We start from the raw sequence: 15,725 nt of genomic DNA, 5'->3' as shown, positions 1-15,725 counted from the left end.
TTATAATTGCATTAGTTAAAATCTAGATGTGACTATCACATATACTTAATGTACATATCTATTTATTTACAATTAGCATATATTACTGATTAAGTAATAATAAATATGTTGGAAATTATAGAATTCGAGTGATGCATATAGCTTTTCTGCTCCCCACCCATCCTTCAGGACCAACCTCCTCAACCAGAGAGAAGTGTGGAAGAAGCCGGGTTTTCCTGTGTGCCAGGCATTCTGACAGGCAGTGGGAATACAACAACAAGGAAGGGACTGCCTCCATAAACTTACAGAGTGAGAAGAAAATAGATAATTAACATAAAATCACAAACCACTAGGAAATGTGCCGCAAACCCAGCCCTGAGGAGGGTCTCATCAGGATTGGGATGGCAAATAAGCCATCGAGGTTGGGACCTGGAAGGAGGACAGGAGTTTTCAAGCAAAGGGAAATCAACTAAGTAGCAGAGATTTCAAGGGAAGGAAGCAAAAGTATTTGGAGTATACACAGGAGCCCGATGAAGGGCATTAGAAGAAAACAAAGGGGTTTTATTTGTGCCCTCAGTGCAATAGTTAATCCAGGAAAGGGCTGGGCGCATTGGTTCATGCCTGTAATCCCAGCACTTTGCCAAGGTGGGAGGATCGCTTGAGTCCAGGAGTTCAAGACTAGCCTGTGGGACACCATGAGACCCCATCTGTGCAAGAGTGATATTATCAGATCTGTATTTTAGAAAGACACACAGTTTTGGTCACAGTGAAGAATGGAGCAGACTTCTGTTTCTGACAGCATGGCTGATTAGATATTTTTCAGGTTCAAATTAACTAGATCTTGCATTCAAAGTAAGTTTTCTCATGTGTTTGTTTTGTTTTAATTGCTGGGCTTTCAGAGAGTTTGGAAAAGGAAAACTAAAACATACCATATTTTAGATCGGTGGTTCTCAAAGTATGGTCCATGGGCTTCTAGTATTTCCCTTAAATTTTTCAGGGAATCTAGAAGTTTAAAAATATTTTCATAATAAGCAGTTGTTACTCCCCCCACTGTGTGAACATTAGCAGTGACTGTGCACAGGCAGCTGTGGATGACAGGGCATCGAGGCCATAGGGCAAGCCAGGAGTCTGTTCATCTCCATACACCACAATTGGAAAAAAAAAAAAGCCAAATTCACATAAGAATGTCCCTGATTAGGCAAAAGATTAATTTTGTTTATATCCACCCTGGAGAGTTGGTCTTTTCAGTATTCTCGGCGATGACACAGGAAGTTTGCAGAAAGTACTTATGTCACTCAGGAGTAGAAACATTGTCTTCAGGAAAAACACATAATATTCCTTCAGTCATGAACTGAACTAACCGCTTTTTTCATAAAGCATCATTTTTACTTAAAAAAACAACTGAAAAATTGTAATTATCCAGACCTGGGTGTTTGTCAGACATTTTCTTGAAAATGAATGAGGTGAGCTTGTCACTTCAAGAAAAACAACTGACAATATCTGTTGCCCATAGTAACTTGAAGTTTTCAAACTAAAATTATAATTTTGCAAAACTTGTACCCCCCACAGTGAGCTTGGCAGCTTCTCAATAATGAAAGACTTTTCTGATGCAAGCAGTGAATTCTTAACAAGTGTGCCTTCTTCTACTATATAATAAAATGTGCCAATATGTGAAAGATCTGCATACCTCAGTGAAAACCGATATTGTCCAAATTGACCAATACATGAACTGTAAAGTCACACACAGGTAAAAGATCTATCCAAATTGTAAGACAGACAAAATGTTTTTTAATATAACAAAACAAACAATTTCATTGATAAAAGTACAGATTTTACATTACAACTAACCTTCAAGAATCTACCACTTACAGAGTTCTGGTGCTGTATCAAAGAAGAACATCCACAATTACCTGTAAAGACTACTCAATACTCCTCCCTTTTTCAACTACATCTCCTCTGTGAGGCTGGATTTTTTTCAGATACTTGAACTAAAACCATATATTACAAAGACTCACTACAGCAGCAACTATGAGATGCCAGCTATCTCTTATTTGACCAGACATTTAAAACATTTGCAAAAGAATAAGATAATGCTACTCTTCTTATAAGGTTTTTACTTTGTTTTGGAAAATACAGTTTCTTTTTCATAAAACATTATTTATATTAACCTGGAATAAATTTACTAATATATTTAAATGAATTTATAAACAAATGTAAAACTTTCAAATTTTCATTTTTGGTGTGGTAAATATCAATGATATAGCTCACATTAAGAAGCTCTTTGGGGTAGTTTTAAAGATTATACTCTTAAAGTATAATCACGAGACCAAAGTACTCATAAAAGGATCCTCAAAAAAAATATTTAAGGATCTTAAAACCAAAACATTGAAAACTGCTATATTGTATATCTGAGTAAAATTATATGCTATATTGTATATCTGAACCTCAAGAAAAGGATTTTAAAGGATTCTAAAACCAAAATCTTGAAAACTACTATATTGTTTATCTGAATAAAATTATTATAGCCCAAGAGTCATAATCTGAAAGCACAGCCCAAGATAAAGATTTCTGTGCAGATATTTTTTGGCAATGAGATATCAGAACCACAGGGTAGGAAAACCAATTGAATGAGCACTCATGGGACCTTCTGTCCAGCTCTATGAGATTCAGCCATGCACTGAATAACAACATTTCAGTCAGTGATGGACTGCATATATGACAGTGGCCACGTAAGATTACAAGGGAGTTGAAAAATTCTCATCACCTAGTGACATCATAGCTGTCATAACACCGTAGCACAATGCATTACTCATGTTCTTGGTGACGCTGGTGTAAATAAACCTATTGTGCTGCCAGTCACATAAAAGCATAGCACACACAATTATATACTGTACGTAATACTTGATGATGATAATAACTATGGTACTGCTTTACGTATTTGCTATACTGTACTTTTTATTGCTATTTTTAGAGTATACTCCTTCCACTCATGAGGGGGGAATAAAACTGTGAATCAGCCTTGAGTAGGTCTTTTAGGAAGTATCCAGAGGAATGCGTTATTATCATAGCAGATGACAGCTCCATGGGTGTTAGCGCCTCGAAGATCTTCCAGTGGGAAAGAGGTGGGAGTGCAAGACAGTCATATTGGAGATCTTGGGCCTGTGTGGGCCTACGCTAATGTGTATGTTTGTATATTTGTTTTTAACAAAAAGAGTTTAAAAATTAAAAATAAAATAATTTTAAAATAGAAAATAAATTATATAGAATAAGGCTATAAAGAAATTTTGTTTCAGCTATACACTGTGTGTTTTAAGCTAAGCATTATCACAAAAGAGACAAAAACTTTAAAAAGTAAAAATATTAAAGTAAGTGAAGTTAATCTACTATTTAAGAAAGAAAAATTTGTAAATAAATTTAATGTAGTCTGAGAGCATCTTGTTTAAGAAGTCTACAGTAGCATACAGTAATGCTCCAGGCCTTTACGTCCACTCACCACCCACTCACTGACTCATCCTGAGCAGCTTCCAATCCTGTAAGCGCCATTCATGATAAGTTCCATATATAGGAATATAATTTTTAAATTTTATACCACATTGTTAATATATATTTTCTATGTTTCGATAGAAAAGGTATACTACTGTGTGACAGTTGTCTGCAGTATTCAGTGCAGCAACGTGCTGTACAGGTTTAGAGTCTTGGAGCCATAGGTTATACCATGTAGCCTAGGCATGTAGTAAGCTCTGCCACTTAGGTTTGTGTAAGTGTACTCTACGATGCACAATGACAAAATTGCCTAGTGACCCGTTCCTCAGAACCTGTCCCTGCTATCAGGGGCACATGACTGCACTCCTTAGAACTGTCACCCATGGCATGAAAGGCAGAAAGCATGAGTCCCTTAGCTTCCTTCCCTCATTGATCAAGGTAGTCTTTGCAGCCCTTGCTCTTCATTTTCTGATTGCGAGAGCATAAGTGGTCACCCAGTTCCCCGGAGCATCCGACACCACAATGTCCAAGAAGACCCAGGTCAGAGAGTGAGAGGTATGTGGCATATATTCCAAGGCATGGTTGCTGTAAGGTTGCACCTGGGTGAAGCTGCTTGAAGGCTGTGTAGGCCTGATCCTTGCAGAGGTGGCTGGAGTTAAAAGATAAGGGTGAGAGGATGTGAAGTACGCAAAGGGTGCCACGTAATCCACCCCCTCGAACCCCTTGATCTCCTTATACCCTCCATTAATTTCATTCAGTCATGGAGTCCCTTTCAGAACAGTGGCCAAAGTAATCTCCTCCAAAATTAAATACAAGAAGGCTAATGGAGCAAAGGCTAACGGAGCAAGCTGTGGACTGCAGACCTCTACTGTAGCTATGGTCCCAAGGCTATACGATTGGTATTATCATCTTCTTCATTCACCCCTATTCTTGGTTGGCACTTGGGCTGGTCTAGGTTGTTGATCAAAAAGTGTGACCTGAGGTGGGTGGATCACAAGGTCAAGAGATCGAGACCATCCTGGTCAACATGGTGAAACCCCGTCTCTACCAAAAATACAAAAAAATGAGCTGGGCATAGCGGCATGTGCCTGTAATCCCAGCTACTCAGGAGGCTGAGGCAGGAGAATAGTCTGAACCCAGGAGGCAGAGGTTGCAGTGAGCCGAGATAGCGCCATTGCACTCCAGCCTGGGTAAGAAGAGTGAAACTCCGTCTCAAAAACAAAAAACAAAACAAAACAAAAATGTGACCCAGACTTTTGTAACTGATATATCTGTGTCATAAATGGCCCTTTCTTTCCAGAATATGACTGCTGAAAATGATCATTCAATTAGTTCACCAGGTACTGGAGCAACACGACACACCTCCATGAATATCCTTGCCTCATTCTATCCTAGCTTTACACAGCAAGCAAGGTCCATTTCTCCCCAGCCCCTAGTGACCCAATGGTAGTCATAGCTTCAAGTTCAAAGGAACATCATAATTTGTCTCCTGGTGGAAGCATCCACCCCCACCCCAACATAGGGATCCAGAATACCTAATCTAGTAATATAATATTCTGCAAGTTGGGGAACCAATCCCACTTCCACTTCTGGGTTCCTGAACTCACTTGTTCTAATAGAATTAAGCACCTTTGATTAGCCATTGGTTTACCGCATGTACTGTAACCTAGAGAACAGTGCCCAATCTGCAGGGTCCTCAAGCAGACCCTTAGCTGAGTGTTTAAGAGGTTACTCCAACTTTCTGTAAATCTTGTTGATTCTGGGCAATGAGATAAAACAAGTGGATCCTTATGGTCATGTATCCATTTTTGCAACTCCATTATCACGAAATCAGTCTCCTGGTTCAAAGCATTATATAAGATTACATGTTGAGATACCTGGTATTCCGTAAGCCACTGGATTGCAGTGATGGCAGAGTCAAAGGGGACATACTCATTTATAGTGTAGAAGTCACACCTGCATCCTAGGTAGAGGCATTTAATAGAATCGACCTGCCACTAAGAGCCTAGCTGGTCTCCTCGAGGAATTAGACATCCTTTTGTGGAATCTCGGCCTCAGCTGAGGTCTTTGCAGGATAAATATAATCCCTTCCGTCAAGGGAGGGAGGTTACATCTGCCAGCCAGAGGGGCCCAGGGGGAAGTTTGAGATTCAAGATTCTCAGGCTCATCCACTCAGATATTCCATCCTGGGTCTCCAGGTCTCACTCATTTTTTATCAGGACTCTGATTCTGATTTGGAGACCTATGGAGGTTATACAATTGGTTTTATTAACTGTGGCATTTAAACGAATTAGGTTTGCTGATAGAACCCTTGTGCTTGAATTTTGTCTTTTTTAAAAACACATTTTAGTCTCTTTACAAGTAATATTAACTCTTTTATTACTTATAGAAACTTAAACTTACTCTATATATTTTTATTTGTGATTTTTAGATAGGTATAGGTTCTATTATTTGATGGTGGTAGTAACAATATTTTCAAAATTGTATTTGGAATTCTATTTAGCTGACTGGTCAAGTAAAAATCTAATGCATATTTTCATCTCCCCTTAGTAAGATGGATACATTTATTATTCCTTTACTCTCTATTCACTCACTTCATGGTTTTTGTTGACATAATTTGAGATTTTAAAAACAGAATTATTTTTTAATTTGTTATTGTACTTTAAGCTCTGGGGTACATGTGCACATCCCGCAGGGTCGTTGCATAGGTGCACACATGTGATGGTGGTTTGCTGTTTCCCTCCCCCGTCGCCTACATCAGGCGTTTCTCCCTGTGTTTCCCCTCTCCATCCTCCCCTCCCCACACTGTCCCTTCCCTAAGCCCCCTTCCCCTTACCTACCCCAGTGTGTGCTGCTCCCCTCCCTGTGCCCATGTGTTCTCACTGTTCAGCACCAGCCTATAAGTGAGAACATGCAGTGTTTGGTTTTCTGTTCTTGTGTCAGTTTCCTGACAATGATGGAGAAACAGAAATATTATTGTTTCTAGTATTGTTTTCGTCATATGATGTTCATTTATCAAAAATAATTGGTATCTAGTTTTTTAGTTTATTTAAAATAAATATTTAAACATGTTTATGTTTAACAGATTTCAGTGCTTATATCTGACATATTCTTCATGTATGATTCATACACATAGATTTTACATTCTTAATTCTTAATATTAATTTGCATCTCAATTATACTGAGATTGCTCCTATGTCACATCTTATTTCTTTGTTCATACATGTATTTTACACTTCCTAAAACTGTCATTCTTGTTGCCTTCAAACATTACAAGGTTTGCATTTAATACACAATTTGGGGCACACATTTTCCTCAAATACACTGTGGTCTTCTCCATATGTTCTGGGATCAGAGTTACGATTATAAGTCTGAACGCTACCTAACTACTGATATCAAAAGAAAACAAAACAAAATCCTACTTTCCTTATTTTTCTTTGTAATTGAAGCATGTTTACCAAGACTTGGCTAAATGCAAGCCTCTTTTTATCAGCTTTGTCTTATAAAAAAGTGTTTGAAATCTACACATGTAGCTCTTCGTTCAGCACCGGAAATGTTCTTCTATTACCCATAAATTTATTCAATGCATCCTTCTCTTTTTTCTAGTTTCTTAAGGAATTACGACTGTTCATGTGCTATTAATGACAAACAAAAAAGCCCCTATAGCAATAGTCTCTCTTTTCTTCTGTAACCCAAGGGAGCTCCAGTTTATCCTCAGCAATTGTGGTTTTTTCCACAATGTCCATTCTCTTCTGCGTTGCTTCCGATGTTAATTTCCATTCCACTCTGCCATTTTCAGTTTCCCAGAAGTTTTTAGCTCTCTTTTCATCTTAAACTTTAGCCTTTCCAAACTCAGCTTGTTCTTCTGTAACTGCTTTTTCCTCCTACATTGAAGAATTTGGGGGGCTTGCCATTCATCTGAATCCTTCATACAGCCATCCCTTCACTTTTACTTCAGTATTTTCACTCAAGGTCCCCATCGGCTATGACAGCTACACACCCTGGGTAATATGAGAATGCAGAGAAAGAGACAGGCCAACAATTATGAAGGGGCCAGGGAACTTTCCTGGAAGAACGGAGGTTTTGCTCAGCCTTAAACAATGAGATCTGGTGGCCCAGAGGAAGACAATGGTGCTTTAAGAAGGAGACTCACTTGCTCCCACCTACATTTTAGTTGGGTAACTGGCAGTTGTAAGGAGGAAGTGCTCAAATCAGGAGCACTCATAAGGAAGCTGCTGAAATTGGCAGGTGAGAGATGAGGTCTTCGACACGGTCCATATTCGAAAGCAATACTGGGACAGAGGGCAGCTTCAAAAAAATATGTAAAAGGTTAAGTGACGGATGTCTGATTATAGGTAATACTCAGAGGAAGAAGGAAGACTCCAGAATGACTAGAAAAGGAGTAGGCTTGTGGGAGGACAAGTGCCAACTTTATACATTGCAATATATTGCATTTATTATTCACATGGAATTTCTAAGTGGAGATGCCTATAAAGTCTGAAGCCTGGAGGAAAGTCTGGCTGGAGAAACACAGGGTGAGGTACCTTGGACTACTCTGAGCTACTGGTCCTTTATCCATAAAATGAGGCTAAATGCCTACCTCACAGGGTTACTGTGAAGGCTCTGTGAACCCTGATGCCCACCCCAGCCTGAGCCTATGATGCTTCAGGAACCATGATGTCCACCCCCTTTATCATTTAGACATGGACATTTTTAGTTCTTCTTCAAGACCCTATTATAACTTGTTCTTTTCCTTGATGGGCACTGCCTTGGCTTGTCCTCTTGGGTTTCTGAATCTATTTCTACATTGGATAGCAATTGCCTGCCATTTTAATATCTCCTTCTATCCAAATTGCTGACTGTGGTCACCGAGACACTTGTCCAAGTCAGCCCTCCTTCCCCAAAAGGGGCATCTGGGCAGTACCTGGCATAGAGTGAGAGATAAGAGAGGAGCAAGATTTCCCTTGATGTACTTTTTTAGCCCATTTTATTAGGTAACAGTGCTGGCCTGAACCAAGCAGCTGTTATTCTGCCCCCACTCCTGTTCATCAGAGTTGGTCAGTAAGATTAGGGTAGAAAGAAGTTTTAGGTGGACCAGAAAGTCTGGAAGTTCTGGAAGATCAGGTTGATCTCCATGGGCAAGAATGATTAAAAATGGAATATTATGCTACAGAAGCCCTTGGCGATTGGAACAACCTTCGACTTTGAATAAGAGAAGGCTTTGGGAGCAAAAGGACACCAATGTTAACCTTTGTGGTTTCTTGGGGTGCTCTATATGGTGTGCTTGGCCTGGGCTCCAGAAGTTGCCCTGGAGAGCTTCTTTGCAGCCTCCAGATCATCTCAACCCCACGTGGCCACTGGGATACAGAGAAGAGGCAGGAGAGGAGGGCAGACACTAGGTGAGGATGCAGCGGGCATTGTGATCTCCGATAGAATCCTATCGAAAGCATTAGTGCTGGAAAAAGGGATTCCCTTTTCCCCAAAGTAAAGGTGTTCTTGTCAACCTTCTCCTAAGAGGTAGAAAAGAGGGGAAAAGAAACTTAAGAAAAGTACGTAAGTAAAACACTGAAAGCTGTCACCACTTGCAATGATTATGGACTTTAGCATCATTTTAACTTTTCCTAATTCTGATCCAGAATGACGCACTGCTCCCCAGTAAGGACACAGATGAGATTCTGCCCTACTCACACTAAAATGTTTTGTAAGGTTTGGAGTTTTTTTGTTTCTTTGGATATTAGCCATAACATAGTTGTATCAATTAGCCCAGACTTAAGAAATTTGATGTTGCCTACAGAGGGGAGGGAAACCTTCTCATATCTTGATTAATTTAGTTAGTCGTTCAGAATATAGAACACAGGGGGTACTATGATGTGCCTACCATATGTTTTATATATCTGCTCATATACGGTATTCTTATAATATATAAACATATATATTACATTTTACATGTAATGTGTTATATACACGGTGTTTAAAAGAAAATTGGCATCTTGGCTTTGAAATTTTCTATTTGCAATGATGTTGGATGAATTATTTCACAACTTTAATTAAACCTTAGTTTTAAAAGTTTCAATTTTAAATAGCTAAATTAATAGCACCTGCCTTGTGTGTTATGAGAAGACATGTATACATTTATTGAAAGATTATAAATGCTCAGAGTTAAGTTTCATCACAGTAAATGACATGGAGCTTGAATTGTGTAGTCAGAGTGACCAAACCTCTCTCTTCTTCCTTTCTCCCTCTCTCTCTTTCTTTCAAAATACTTTAAAATTATTAAAAATTTAATTTTGCCCAGGTGTAGGGGCTCACACCTATAATTCCAGCACTTTGGAAGGTTTAAGCCCAGGGTGGGCATTATGGTGAAATCCCTTCTCCACAAAAAATACAAAAAAATGTATCTGAGTGTGGTGGCATGTGCCTGTAGTTGCAGCTACTCAGGAGGCTGAGGCAGGAGAATCACCTGAGCCCAGGAGGTGGAGGTCACAGTGAGCCAACAAAGTGAGACCCTGTCACATAAAAACAAGGAAAGAGATAAAGAAAGAGAGAGAGAGAGAGAGAGAGAGAGAGAGAGAGAGAGAGAGAGAGAGAGAAAGAGAAGGAAGGAGGGAGGGAGGGAAATATAATTTTTTCAAAAAATAATGAATTTGTGACTGCTCTAGAAAACCAAAAATAAAGGCATTCCCCACATACTTACCTGTGGTTACTTCTCAGTCCCAGCTGGTTTTGATGATCTTTGCGCATATTTTGGAATCTGTGGGATATAGATATCTCTAAATTTTGGTAAAATAGAACCTTTCTTGAAATAAAACTAAAACACAATAAAACACCTACATAAGTAACTGTCATGTTAGAATGTGAAGTGCTTAAAGCATTGCTTCTGGATAGCCAAAATAAAAACTAGCATGCTTGTGAAGGAACAGCAGCTTCGTGTACAGGAGGTCACCACAGGCCTCTTTGCTGATCCTCAGTGCACCTCCCAGAAGAGCCACCTCTGATTCTGACATTCTACCCCATGTATCTAGAATTCAGCTTGAGGATTTTCTAGCATATCATTTTGTTTAAAACGATGCATTTGAGTTTTGAGGGAAAATGTAGATTTTTCCTGTATAAGTATCAGATAAAATGTGTTGAACGATACATATATTCTATGATTTGAGAGTATGAAATATCAAAAGAATCTTCACTAGAAAATATTAGCCAGGGAGATAATCTATAAATTCTATGAAAAAAATCTTTGGTGAAAAGCACACACAATAGAGGAATGTAATAGTAAAGACACAGCTTAAGACAGAATTAGTAAATGTGAAAATAGAGCTGAGTGATTCACCAAATACATATAATGAAGTACTGGGAAAAATGAAAGTTAAAAGATATGGGGGACTTAGGGAAGAGCCGTATACATCCAGCAGGCATTATAAAAAGAAAAGAGAGATTCAGAGAAAGATTATTTTTTAAAAGGCTGAAAAAATATTTTAAAAGATTCTTTTCTGGAGATGTAGAAATTTCCAAGTCAGATTCACATCTAGACACACCATAATAAAATTGGAGAACATTGGAAAGAAAATCACTCAGTAACTACAAGAAAAAGATTGTATACCAAGGAACACAGAGTAACAGAAGAATTCTAGTAATAATCAGTCACAACATAAGAAATTATATCTCTAACAATAGTATCCCAAGCAATTCAATCACTCAGTATTGAGAGTGAAATAAAGGCATTAAGAGACATATAAAAAATGAAGGTTTCACTCCAGTAAAAAATCCACTGGATAAACTACTAAAGAATAGAGTGGAAAGTAAAAACATAAAAGTAAAAAAAGAAAACAATAAAGTAGTGGTAAATCTAAATAAACATTGGTTGTTAATGTTAATAATGATAATTCTTGTTAGTTAAAAATAAAACTAAAATACTAGATATTAATAACAGAATTGGTAGAATTTGGAATAAAATTAAAACATTAATTTTCTTGTCTTGAGATGGGATTTGAGATATTTAACAAACAAATTTGAAATTTAGGTAACAATTTAAAAATTTAAAACATTAATTTTCTTGTCTTGAGATGGGATTTGAGATTTAACAAACAAATTTGAAATTTAGGTAACAATTTAAAAATTTTAGCCTCAATCCTAAAATAAAGGAAATAAAATATGTAACTTATAAATTAGTGAGAAAAAAATAAAGAAAACCTCATCATTCATAAGAAGGTTTTAAAGAAGGAAAGAAGCAAAGAGAAGGCACAATAAATAGGAAATGCATATTAGTATGATAGAAAAAACTGTAACCGTTGGCAAATACAACTAATATAAAATAACAAATTGCAGAAAATGACTATTTTTTAAAGACTGAAAAAATTAGATATGATTAAAGCAATAGCTACAACAAAACCCAGCTATATATTTATATAACATAAACACTGTGTCAAGAAAAGTGAAAAAAACAGAGTGGTTAAAAATATGGGTAAATTATAGATCAGTATTGAGCATATCATTTGTTTAAATGTTATCATTTGTTTATTATCTAAAAGTCACAGGCTATAAAAATCTTATTAAAATATTAGCAAATCAAATTTAATAATAAAAAGAAAAATAATATGTTAGAACCAGAGAGAATTTATCCAAAGAATGCAAAGCAGATTCAACATTTAATAACCTGGGCCAGGTGAGGTGGCTCCCACCTGCAATCCCAGCACTTTCGGAGGCCTAAGAAGGTGGATCATCTGTGGTCAAGAGTTCGAGACCAGCCTGGCTAACATGTTGAAACCTTGTCTCTCCTAAAAATACAAAAATTAGCCAGGTGTGGTGGCAGTTGCCTGTAATCCCAACTACTTGGGAGGCGGAGGCAGGAGAATCACTTCAGTCTGTGAGGCAGAGGTTGTAGTGAGTGGAGAATGTGCCACTGCACTCCAGCCTGGGTGACAGAGTGAGGTTCTGTCCAAAAAAAACACAAAAAACAAAAAACCTGTTGACATAATTTTCCCCATTAATATATTTTAAAATGTATATGGTTATTTCAATATGTAAAAGTTATAATTAATAAAAAGTCATTTTTTTAAATTAGCAAACTATGAATAAAATAAAATTTCGAATCTAATGTGGTAGTCCATGACCAAAGTCACTCCAGGCCTCGTGACACAGTAGAAATAAAATGCTCAAGAATGAAACTGAGTGCTTGGAAAGAAAATTTCCTACCTGACAAGAGATAGAGCTTGGGCCTAATGTGAACCCTCTTTCATCCTTACTGTATACAAGGCATTGAACTTATGATTTCTGAGGTCCACTGACATGTGGATTTCTCATTTTGCATCGCTGAATTAACCACCAATGTAGGCACAGAACTCCAAGTAATAAAGGAGTCGTTGGGAATCTGCATCTGCTTATTAGGGTTACTTATCTTCTTAGAGAGTTTGCTTCATGGTTTTGTAGGAAACTAAAATTGAAAACAAATTTGAACTGAATCTGACCCAGTATTATTTATGATCTTGGTGAAACTACAGGCGCCTTCTCTCTAAATTGAGAAAAACATAGTATTCAACACAGTACAAGAAGTATTAGCCATTGTGATGGAAAAAAGGAGACATTAGAGGTATGGGATTTGAAAGGAAAACACGAAATTGTCATTACTGGCAGACAACATGATTGTCTCCATAGGGAAAGGAAAGAATCTATTAAAAACAAACCTATTAAAATTCAATAGCTTTTTGAGGTTTCCAGTTTTAATAGCCAAGTTACATGTCAATAGTATTTTCATGCATCAGAAATAGCCAGTTATAATGTGGAAGAGGAAAAAGAATCCAGTTCACAATAGAAACAAAACTTACAGCATACCTAGGAAACTTTTCTAAAATTTTATTCAAGACATTAGTGGAAAATATAAAACATTAAGTCTGAGTGCTGTGGCTCATGCCTATAATCCCAGTGCTTTGAGAGGTTGAGTTGCAATGATCAGTTGAGGCCTGGAGTTTGAGGCTAGACCGAACAACATAGCAAGACCTCTGTCTCCACAAAAATAAAAATAAATTCATGAAAGGAAAGAACATTCATGGATGGAGAAAATCAATGTTTCATGAAGGCTAGTCTCTCCAAATTCATATATGAACACGATGCAATTTCAATCAAAATTCCAAAAATATAGTTTTGTGGCATTTTAATGACATTCTAAAATTTACACGGAAGAGGAAAGAGCTGATCCCCGCTTTGTCATCTCCCATCTCCTCTTAGTCTTCCTGCAAACTCTGCCATTCCCAAGCAACCACTGATCTGCTTCACGTCACTACATATTTGTTTGCATTTTCTAGAATTTTATATAAATTGAATCACATAGTATGTCTGTGGGTGAGAGATCGCATATACATGTGGGGTGATGGGTATGTTCATTATGTTAATTTGATGGGTGGTGATGGTTTTATATATATGTACATACATCAAAACTCATTAAATTTTATACTTTAAAATACATGCAGTTTATTGTATGTCAATTATACCTCAATAAACCTGAAAAATAGGCAAATAATATGAACAGTTGTTATCAGTGGAACAACATCAAATAGTAAACACGTGTAACTTCGCATTCCACTAAGGACAAACCCATTAAAACAACAGTGATATACTGCTTCTTGACACACAAGTTTGACACAAATAACTGAAAATATCAAATATTAGAGAAACGAGTTGTTATTTATCACTTGGGCGTCATAACTACTGCTTAGAAGAGCCAACCAGTGATATGTGTTTCCGGTGAAAATGCATATTTCGTAACACCCAACGTTGCATACTTCCAGCTGTATGTGTTACAGCAGGGCTCCTCAGCCTTCAGGCCCTGGACCCGTAGTGGTCTATGGCCTGCTGAGAACCGGCCACTCAGCAGAAGGTGAGCAGCAAACAAGGCCCTGAGCTCTGTCTCCTGTCAGATCAGCAGCGGCATTAGATTGTCACAGGAGCTCGAACCCTGTCGAGAACTGTGCCTGCAGGGGATATAGGTTGCACACTTCTTGTAAGAATTTTAATACCTGACAATCTGAGGTGGAACAGTTTCATCCTGAAACCATCCCCCCCCACCCCGGAAAAACTGTCTTCCACAAAACCAGTCTCCGGTGCTAAAAAGGTTGGGGACCACTGTTTCAGAGGATTATTCCACATAATTATTCAAGGAGATAGGAACAAGAATGTATAACATTTTTGTAATAGTAAAAAATGATGAACAGCCTGAGGAAAATCGTTAAATAATAATATATTCATAAGCAAGCATCTATACAGAAGTTAAAATGAATAAACCGAAGCTATATATATATATATATATATTTAATACATGCATTAAATATAGTCCTTTATTTTTATTTAAGCTCAAGGCCTCAACTCACCAACTCCAAAACAAAGGGGTCGTGCTTCTTCATGCCTAAGAGATCCCAGAGCTTTCAGTCTCTGCTTCTACATTAACGTTTCCAAGCCTCCTCTTCTGCCAACACTGGACGGCTTTGAGCATGTTCCTGACACTGATGAAGCAGGTTGATTTGTAAAATCATGTGGAAACTTCAAAAAATAAGGCAAAGCGACCATTAAGACTACCCATATATAACTGAAGTTTAAAAAATAGAATCACATAGAAGGCATTTTCTAGGGAAGATAGTGATATATAATTTCATAGAATTACACAAATGTGTCAATTGGCACATAATAAAAAATAAGACATTTCAGATAATTTTCTAAATTTTGCCCCATTTTTAAAGAAAAATTATTTTTTGCTTAAACAATATTTCTTTTAAAAAAGTGTCACCAACATCGATTTTCTTCATTTATTGTTTTAATCAAAACCACATTATCTGTAAGTACTAATGATTATCAAAATGTATTGGGTAATTCCAACATGCATCATAGGACTTACAAGATTTAGTTGCCAAAAGAAAAATAACTGAATGCGATTCCCTCCTACTGTCAAAACAAACCATTACTTTGAAAAGTTTCAATATTTTGGGCTGCTTTGATTTGTATTGCTGATTTTATTCAACAAATCAATGAATACATTTGTGATTTCTAAAAATAATGAATACATTTAAAATACTGTAACTGGACTAGTTCAAGTAACAGGAAAATAAAGAACTTTTTGAACAATAAATAGTGTTAGGACAAATGATTACTAAATTGAAAATGAAATCCCTAACCCACAATCGCCCACAACACTAAATTCCAAATGGACTTAAAAACTAAACATAAATATGTAATTTTGTATTTGTATATAAAAATTTAAGCTATTTTATTATAGTTTATCA

At 37.1% G+C, this 15,725-nt stretch overlaps 1 long non-coding RNA gene across 3 annotated transcripts in view; it reads right to left on the bottom strand.

Annotated features, from left to right (window-relative positions):
* Window positions 1–1,749: 1,749 nt before the first annotated feature.
* LOC118143612 (uncharacterized) overlaps window positions 1,750–15,725 on the bottom strand; it is a 28,498-nt gene continuing 14,522 nt past the window's right edge. For 2 of the 3 annotated variants that reach the window (XR_004727816.3, XR_013523684.1), the window contains exons 5-7: window positions 14,820–14,988; window positions 10,157–10,213; window positions 1,750–4,111 (exon numbers count right to left, since the gene is read on the bottom strand). This is a non-coding gene — a long non-coding RNA (uncharacterized LOC118143612). Of the gene's footprint in view, window positions 4,112–6,489; window positions 7,464–10,156; window positions 10,214–14,819; window positions 14,989–15,725 lie in introns of those variants that run through there. The other variant, XR_013523685.1, reaches the window with a different exon arrangement.

The sequence above is a fragment of the Callithrix jacchus genome, chromosome 11, assembly GCF_049354715.1.
Source record: "Callithrix jacchus isolate 240 chromosome 11, calJac240_pri, whole genome shotgun sequence".
NCBI lineage: Eukaryota > Metazoa > Chordata > Mammalia > Primates > Cebidae > Callithrix > Callithrix jacchus.
Note: the sequence above shows the minus strand (reverse complement) of the source record. Positions and strands in the feature narration are given on the sequence as shown.